We start from the raw sequence: 10002 nt of genomic DNA, 5'->3' as shown, positions 1-10002 counted from the left end.
CCTGTGCCTGTCTAGCGGGCTCTCCAAAGCACTGGGAGCCCTGGCAACGTCCCTGCATCCATCCCATTTCTTACGGCTGCTGCCCCTGGCTCTGCAGGGGATGAGGCCGGCGAGCTCTGCAGTGCTCCTCACGGTGTCCCTCCCTGGGGCTGGCCACAGCAGCGGAAAGGGCCTGAGAGCCTGGGGCACCTCGAGAGGTTGGTGGTTGTTCTCATCTCCTGAGGGACTTGCATCTGCTCCCGGAAGGCTTGAAGGTGGATTTCCATCCATCAGATGAGATTTGAAGGTGGCCCTGCCAGGAGCTGGCCTTGCAGCAGAGAACCTCCACAGCCTCGACCAGGCTGCAGTCTTCCTCCCTCAGCCCCCTGCCAGTAATCCCCCGCTCTCCTCAAGGGCTTCCTCTCAGATGTCTTTGGGCTGCCCCCGGTCAGCTCTGGCAGCTGGACACTGGCGGGTGTCCCCTTTTATACTGCCCCGGCGCACGGCAACGGCTGCGTTGCCATGGGTGGCATTGTGACATGGGGTTGGTTGGCACGGTGCCATGGGTATGGCATTGTTCCACGGGGGTGGCATTGTGCCATGGGGGTGGCACTGTGACCTGGGGGTGACTGACAGGGCCCCGCACGCGCAGCCCCGCCCACCCCCCTTTGGAGAAAGCCTTTGGGGTGCTGGCCCCGAGGCAGTCGCTGTGCCCACGAGGCCCAGGGGCTGTCCCTGCCCTTGGTGGCCACGTGCTGGGCACAGCTGAAACCACCTGCAACGGTGGGGGGATGAAGTTCCTGATGAGGTTATTCAGCTGCAAAGGAGCTTCTTTTTGTGGTTTTCTTTTAAATTAATAAACGGCAGGATAGAAAACAATCCTCCAGCATATGCCTGGTCATGGATCGGTCTGCAAAAGTAGTGAAATGAGGGCAGAAAGCTGCCAGGCTATGTCGACTCAGCGAAAGAATCCCAACATTTTGATGCCGGGCAGGTGTAAAGAGACAGGCCCTCGCCCCTGTGCAGACGTGGCTCTGCTGGAGCAGCAGGCAGAGGGAGGCTAGAGACGAGTTCCCTTGCCAGGAGTGCCCCCTCTCCAGAGGCTGTTAGGAAGAAGACAGCCTGTCAGGAGCCAGGACTTGCAACCCTGTCTACTCGGTCAGCTAAAACCTGCATTGTGCGTCACGCTTGGAAACGAAGCACTCCAAGGCAGGGCATCTTCAGAGCTTGCTTTCCTCTTTGCATGGGCCCTGCAAGGCCAAGAGGTGCTGAAATAGCACACCCTGAGAGAATGAACTCTGGCTGTACTAATGGCATTCCCATAGAGTGCTGGTAAAGAAATGCATGCTAATGTCCACCCTAAAGCTCCCCTGGTGCAGCTTTGAAGCATTCCCACACAGCGTCTCCCTGGACACCAGGGAGAAGAGCTGAGCACCTCCCCCTGCCCTTGCTCTCCTCAGGAAGCTGTAGAGAGCAATGAGGTCCCCCCTCAGCCTCCTCCTCACCAAACTAGACCAACGCCACGTCCCCAGCTGCTCCTCACAGGACATTCCTTCCAGGCCTTTCACCAGCTTGGTTGCCCCTCCTCTGGACACATTCAAGGACCTTCACATCCTTCTCAGTTTGTGGGGCCCAGAACTGCCAACAGCACTCAAGGTGAGGCCGCAGCAACGCTGAATACAGCGGGATAACCCCCTCTTTTGCCCGGCCGCTTCTGCCGTCTTTGATGCAGCCCCGGGTGCCGTTTGCCCTCTCGGCTGCCAGGGCGCACGCTGCTGGCTCGCGCTGAGCCTGCTGTCAGGCAGCGCCCCTGCATCCCTTTCTGCGGGGATGCTCTCCAGCCACTCCTCTCCCAGGTATGCTTGTGCCTGCCATAGCGCCGTGCCAGGTGCAAAATCCGGTCTTCGGAGTTGTTAAATTTCGCCCCGTCGATGACTGGCCATTGCTCCAATCTGTCTCAATCCTTCTGCAAGGCCTCCTGTCCTTCAAGAGAGTCATCGGCACCTCCCAGTTTGGTACCCTTGACAAACTCGCTAATGGTAAAGAAGAGGAAACTCTACTGGTTTCCTTGCTTTTCCTCCGCTTTTATCTCCTAAGCTTCTCTGACAGGAAGGTGTTAGCCCAGGTGAAAGACAGATCACTCTGAAAGCATGTCCTGTCAAACACCCACAGGCTTTTGTTAGCCTCTAATGGTGTTAACATCCTTAGAACTAGTCCAGTGAAACCCCTCTTGCAGACAGTTTCTGCGGACTGTTTAGCCAGGGCTGCTCTGCAGCACGAGGACTGCAGCACCATCATGTGTCGACTTGGAAGACAATTGCAGAAACAAAGTGCTAAAGCTCTGTGTATCCCAGGCTCATTCTGACCGAGAAATGGACAACTACCTGTCTTCAGTTCTCTCGGTGATGTGTTTCAGCCTTCTCTCAACCTGGCAGCAAATGCACCACCTGTCACTGGTGCCTGCTAGCTGATGCCTGCAAGCAGTTGCTGCTCACTGCTGTACCAGGAGAAGGGGCTGGCAACGCCATGTGCCGAGGGTGGCCTTTCAAGCTTGGCTTCCCTTGTTACAATGCCTTTTTTAACTTTGGGTTTAGAGGGTTTTTTTTTCCCTTTTTCTAAGTTTCCAGCCCACCTCCCCTGCAGGATACAACCAGTCTCAATGTGCACAGGTTAACGTACTTTGAAAATGATCCCAACCTCCTGCTCACAGCAGGGCTGGCTTCTACCAGGCGTAGTATGTTCACAGATGGGGAAGAAAGGTAGGGGACATTTTCCTGTTGCCAGAATATGTCATATCAGTAGCTTATCCTGACTCTAGCGTAAGTAGCTGTTTAGTTCAGCGCTTTCACAATGCTTGTGCGAGGAACTTGGACGTGCTGGAATGCAAGGCTTTGGTTTCAGAAGGCACGTTGGGCCATTGCTTTAATTCTTTACTGGTATGAGACACAGACTTGTGCAAAAATCATGCAATAAATAGAAAGACATGCACACACTGAGGCATTTGCCTTGCTAACTATTTATTTGCAAGGTGGAAAAAGCACTTTTTTCACCTTTAAATGATCTGTCTAGTGGTAGTTTGTTCTAGTCTCCGAGAAGAAACAATTGTCTGGTTTCTGGTTCCATGTTTCATCTGCCTTTGACATGCTCCCTGTTCTTTAGAAGCTCTCTCAAGGGTTTTGTTCCAGGCTTCTTTTTTTCTTCTCTTCCTTTCAAAAATCTTCCTTCCCTCTCATCATATTCAGTGCCTGAAATCTTGCTCTTTTCCTCCTCAGGATGACGCCTTGGAATGAGTTGGTTCTATGTTAGCTGCTAAAGTAGAATAGTTTGGGTCCTCTCATAGACAGATCGTGGAAAGAGAATTTACTCTGATGTTGATCTCTCAGACAGAGGATTAGAGTCATCGGCGCCTCCCAGTTTGGTACCCTTGTCAAACTTGCTAACTGTATGTTCAACTCCTCCGTCCAGTTCGTGGATAACATGCTTTACAGAGCTGGCCCTAGAACTGAGTCATGAGGAACGTCCCTGGTGTCTTGTCTCCAACCAGATGGAGCCTCCTTCACTACAAGGCTTTGAGCTCTGCCCTTCAACCACTTCTTCACCCAGTGCACCGTCAACCTGCTTATCCCACAGGTGGACAAGTTGTCCAGAAGAATGCTGTGAGGGACAGTATCAAAAACCTTTATTAGAATCTATAAATGTACATCTACTGCCTTCCCGTCATTGTCCAGCAGACAGCAAAAGAGAGTTGGACAGGGAGCAGGATGCTGGCCTTGAACCAAGAGGAGCAACAGAGGGAATGAGAGGGAGATGGAACATGAGAATACATGGGGATAGAGAACAAGTTTGAGATATTAAACAGTCCATAGTTGAGACAGGGAGCAGCTCATAGGGTCCAAGAGAGGATGAGGCAATCAAGGTGGAGGATGGGGACAGAACGATACAGGATTAGGGGTGTGAGTGAGATTACTGGTCAGAGGGAGGAAGAGAAGAAGGCAGGGAATTAGGAAGGCAGGGACACAGAGCAGCACAGAAAGGCACCGACAGGAAAGGAACACCAGGGAACTGAACAGGGAATTTGTGGGTGAAAAGAGACAGGACAAAGAACTGGAGAAGGGAAAAAATAGCGCTAGGCTGCAGAAGAGAGACAAAGGAAGAACTAAAAGGAAAGAGAAGGAGCAGGACAAAAGTGTGTAGAGAAAAAGGAACAGGGAGAGCTAGAAGAAGAAAGAGCAAGGGGGAGAGGGAGCAGGAGAGAAGAGAGAGAACAGAGGTAAAGAGAAGCCAAATAAATCACAGCAACGAGGGTAAGAGAGGGGCACAGGGGAGGGCCTAAAAAGCACAGGAGGAGTGCGGGGGCCCTGAGGGCCCAGGGCTCACCGCAGCTCTCACTCCCAGCGCTGACAGGGAAATTTGCCAGCTCAGACTCTGCTGCTTCCTTCTCTCCTCATTTCCTCTCCTGTAGCTCCAGTCGCTAGTCTGACTTTCCCCTCAAAGGATACGGAGGTGTCTCAGCTCTTACAAGACGAGGCTTCCTACACACACAGCCTCACTTGCTTGAGCACTATGCGGCTGTACTGCACCTTGGGTGACGCACACATATACCCTGGGGTGCACCTTGGCGGTCTGGCCTGCTGTCAACTATGAAGAGGGACCCTTCCTCACCCAGAGAGGCAGGCTTTCTCTTCCCACAGTGGGAGGCAGCTGCTGCCCAGAAGGCTTTGGTTTTCTTCATGTTTCCCTTTCTCAAGCCACTCCATCTTCAGCTGTGTCAACTGCTTTTCAGACATTTGAGCCTGTTTATCATTTAATCTCTTGGCCTTTGATGCCAGGAGTTGCAAGGGGACACAGAGGCCAGAAAAGAATGGAGACCAAAGAGGGGTGTGAGGCCGGAGAGCAAATAAAGGGCAGAAACTTGTGGAGTGCCAAAAGAAGTTGCAGACTGAAAAGGGTGGGCAAAAAAGGGCCATAAGTTCCAAGAGCACATAAAGGCCAGAAAAACATGGGGGCTGAAAAGCTGCAGGAGGTCAAAAAGGGACGCTGGAAGGGAAATAGAGGACAGAAAAGTGTGAAAGCAAAAAAGGGGTGTGAGGCCAGAGGGAAATAGAGGCCAGAGAAAACTGGAGGCTGAAAGGTTGTGGGAGGCCAGAGTGAAGTAGAGGCCAGAAAAAATTGGAGGCCGGAGAGGAAATATAGGCCAGAAAAAGATTCTGAAAAGGGATGTGAGATGCACAGAGGGAGAGAGAAGGACAAAGTGCGGCACACAGAGTGAGAGGGACAAAATCAGACATCCAAAGAAACCACACAGGAGCCAACCCTAACAAATACACCATTAAAGCTACCTTATAAAAGAGCTTTTATTATTTAATAACATTGGAACCAGGAGCAAATACACCTTTATTGAAGCTACATTACACAGAAACTTTCCTTTACTTAGAAACCTTAGGAGCAGAGCAAATACACTTTTTCTAAAGCTACATTACAAACCAGCTTTTACCTATTTAATACACCTTGGAACCAAGAGCAAATACACCTTTATTGAAGCTACATTACACAAAGACTTAAGCATTTCATAAACCCTAAAACCCTAAGAAGGAGTGATTTACATACCACCATTACCTCTCATAGCATTTATGCTCTTTTCATATCCCTATTAGCATCGTGTCTTTACTACCTAGATTCATAACTATTTAAATACTATTATGACTTACCTGAGGTCAGGAACACCATTCCCAAGCCCCTCCAAAATCACCCTGCCTGTAAAAACCCTGGCCTTAACCCGCTCTGTGTCCAAACACTGGCAATGATCATCGCCTCACAGAGCGGCTGGGACCAGGGGAAAAAAAACCCAGCCGGGGGGGAAAAGGTATAATCTCCAAGCTGGGGCTTTTTTATTAATTCTTGGTTTTTTCTAAATACTCAAAAACCTCAACTCCACCTACAACAACAGAAATAAAACATTAAACAATCATACACAGATAGGGAGATTTGAAGTACCCCACCCATTCAGCTACCCCACAATCCACACCTCACTCTCAGCAAACCCATCTGGCCACCTGACCGCCACACTGCATCATGGCCCCAGTGTCTTCAGGGCTCCTCAGGACACAGTTCCCAGATGCCTCCAAAATCACCCTGCCTGCAAACACCACAGCCTGAGCCCAACCTCCACTGGCCATGAACATCACCTGACAGAGCAGCCAGGATCAGGTGACAATCAACCAGGTCAAGGAGAAAAAGAAATCCCCCTGCTTGAGAGTTCCTTGACTATTTTTAAAAGACACAGGAACTGCCTCTACGTTTGATAGACCCTGAAAGGAAAGACAGCCTCACATAGAAGGAGAGATACCTTATAAAATTAACACTCATTCAACATCTACTCTATCCAACCATAACCTCCCAGAGTGGCAGAGCACCCCAATTCCCTAACCATCCCTGGAACTGCATCATGATGCACCTCAAGCCATCACCATCACTCCACGTGATTCTACACTACAGGCCCCCATAGTTGGAAGCAGAAGAATATGCTTCCCCTCTGTGCACCACTCCTTCTTTGCTTCCATTTGTACACTCCATCAAACCTCCTGGAAGGCTTCGCTTCTGGGATGCCAGTGGCCTTATGGCACCTGCAACAGACAGAAGAAGGAACTCTAGAGCCTGCTTGTTGATAACTACTGGCTATCCCCAAAAACCAACATAGACAACCTCCACCCAAACAGGCCACACCCACCACCACACTGCCATTCCCTGCTTGGACCATTCTACCCCACCCAGAATGGCTACAAACACACAAAGCAGCTCCACCTCAAACACATACATCTACATGCTCCACAAACATGACCTAAGGATGCAGGACTACCACACAGGGTAGAGTTAATGCCAGACCAAATGACACAGCCTGACCATACGCGCAATAATGCCAAGGCCACGCGACACAGATCCCCCAGTGTGGCCTGCTGTGCAAAAATGCCAAAATACTGGATGAAAGATGGGTGATAACACCCTAGCAACCGATGAGGACAAAATGCGGGGAAAAACTAAAGGCTATGATGACACAGGGAAGAACTCCCTGGAAGACCTCACAAGAGAGAGTCACGGTGACTATACCAGTGGTCAAGCCCGAGAAAGAGCAGCGTGAAAGACCAACCAAATCCACCTACAATGCTAAACCAGATCTGTAACACCGAGCTTCTATGTCACACTGCTAAGCAAGACGGAATAGGCACTGTGCCAATAACTCAAGGCTGCGAGATGCAGTGGATGCACAGTAGGATATGAGTATGCCTGAGGCTCCTCAAGCATGAAGGCCAAGACAAACATCACACATCACGTAACTAAGGAACACATACGAACACACAGTAGACATACTGCACAACTTGACCCACTCACCCCAGAGCTACTTTGCCAGGGCACGTATCTCAAAAGAAGTATCCCTTGCCATTTCTAGTTTCTTGCCACAAGGTGCCTGCAAGAACAATATGAAAAGTATTGCTGACTTACAGGCTTCCCACATGCTACCGCACGATTCAGTTGAGATCTGCTCAACTCCCACTCACATCAACACTGGCTCTACAAGGTCATGCAATGGAGGTAGATGCAATGCACTTGCCAGTTTAGTGCTGTACAATGTAACGCTTTCAGATCAGGCAAACCCAAACACAACACTGGAGATGCACTGCCACACACAGGCCCCAGGCCTGCTCTCTGCCCCCAGACTTAACAAAACTTAAATAGCCCTCCCGCCAACCCTGATGTCATACCCCCTCTGCTGACTCCACCCCACCCACCACTTTGGGCCCAAACAGTGGAATGTTTGATAGCAGATGGTAGATGGTGGATTGAGGGATGGTGGATGGCACACAGTGAATGGTGGGAAGATGGATGGTTGTTGGTGGGTTCTGGATTGTGAGATGGCAGATGGTGGATTGTGGGAGGGTGGATGGTGTGATGGTGGAAGGTGGATCGTGGATGGTGGACTGTGGGATGGTGGATAGTGGGATGGTGGACTGTTATGGTGGGAAGGTGGATGTTGGATGGTGGATTGTGTGATGGTGGAAGGCAGACGGTGGATGGTGTATTCAGTGTTGAATTGTGGGATTGTGGATGGTGGATTGTGGGAAAGTGGATGGTGGATACTGCATGGTGCATTGTGGGATGCTGGATGGTGGATGGTCAATGGTGGATTGTGGAATGGTGGATGGTGGGAAGGTGGATGGTAGATGGTGTGTGATGGATTGTGGGATGGTGGGTGGTGGGTTGTGGATAGTGGATGGTGAGAAGGTGTTTGGTGGATGGTGGATTGTTTGATCATGGATTGTGGGATGGTAGATGATGGATTGTGGGATGGTGGGAAGGTGGATGGTGGATAGTTGTTGGATTGTGGAATGGCAGATGGTGGATGTTGGGAAGGTGGATGGTGCATTGTGGATTGTGGATTGTGTGATGGTGGATGGTGAATGGTGTATTTTTGGATGGTGGACGGTGGATGCTGGAATGAGTGATGGTATATTGTGGATGGTACATTGTGGGATGGTGGATTGTGTGATGGTTGATGGTGGATTGTGAATGGTGGATTGTGGGATAGTGGATGGTGGATTGTGTGATGGTGGATGGTGGACCATGGAATGTAGGATGGCAGGACTGTGCTGAGGTCGCTTGCCCACAGTCACATGCTAACTGCTCCCCTGGTCCTCATGGAGCCCCTGCAGCTCCAGCTGCATTGGGGGCATCTCGAAGTGGGGCCCGGAGCTGTTTCCAGGGTTGGGGGGCCAGGGGCAGTTGTGGACCTTCCTCCCACTGTTGCTGGTCCATGTCTGCAATGCTCACAACAGCTCTCCTAGTACAGGTGGGGCACCGCTCACCTGGGGGATGCAAGTTTGGTGGCCTTTTTGGTCCTAGGCAGCTGCAGTTTTTCCAACTGAGCCACAAGGCAGCATCAGGTGCTTGGCCAGTGCTGGAGTCAGGCGGCCTGTGCCACAGCCACCTCCTCCTTGACCCGCAGAGTACACCAATGGGTTGTGGCAATGCTTGCACCCACCTCCACCCAGTAACATGGTGCTTGCTGGAGCGCTGCCAGCCTGGCTGTGCCTGTACACCTGGCAAGGTATAGCTGTGTGCCCCCCCAAGCCCTCCAGGGTCCCCCTGACATCCCCCCACCACAGGGACCCTACCCTGCTGGTTGTGGCCAGGCAGGCTGGGGCAGTTGGGAGCATCTCTGGTCACTGCCGGGTCCCCTCTGACCTGTGCCACTGCCAGCTGTCCCCCACCCTGCCTGGGGCCCACAGTCTCTCACTGAGGTGTGGGGTGTAGGTGAGGAGGGGTCACACATGGAGAGAGGGCACATGTGGGAAGGGGCACATATGAGGAGGGGGCACGCATGGGAAAGGGCACTTGTGGGGATGGAACATTTGTAGGCAGGGGGCATTTATGGGCAGGAGGTGCCCATGGGGAGAGGGGACTTGAGAGGTATGTGTGGGGAGGGAGCACTGGTGGGTGAGGGTCACTTGTGGGGAAGGTGCCCACATGGGCAGAGAGGGTACCCGTGGGACAGGGCCCTGCATGGGCAGAAGTTTGAGGCCACCATGAGCTCCTGCCCCATGTACTGGGAGGAGTGGCCACGTAAGGGCCCTGCGCCCCACAGTACAGCCAGGCGCCCACCAGGACACCGTGGGACAGAGGCGCTGGGGCAGGGTGGCACTGTTGCTGTGTCTGTCCCCACAGAGGTGCCGCCCTCCATGTGCCGCCACATCACCGAGCTGTGGACCATCGCCAAGGGGCCATGCACCTGCCCGCCATTGAGGTCAGCTACTGCACCGGGCGCTGCCACTCCCGCACCACCGTCACGGCTGAGGTTTCCCCCTGGTGCAGCATCTCGACCCTGTGGTGTTGCCAGTGTGGCAGCTGCCAGAGGGAGCAGTTGAAGGGGGAAGCAGGGTGGGGGCAGGCCCCCCAGGGTGCAGCATCTTCATCCCATCATCCCATGGTGTCTGGTGTTGTTGGTGCGGCAGCCGCCAGGGGAAGCGGGGG

Source organism: Athene cunicularia (assembly GCF_003259725.1).
Source record: "Athene cunicularia isolate RWA chromosome 2 unlocalized genomic scaffold, athCun1 chr2_part2, whole genome shotgun sequence".
In the NCBI taxonomy this organism is placed as follows: Eukaryota; Metazoa; Chordata; class Aves; order Strigiformes; family Strigidae; genus Athene; species Athene cunicularia.
This window is presented reverse-complemented; position numbering follows the sequence as displayed.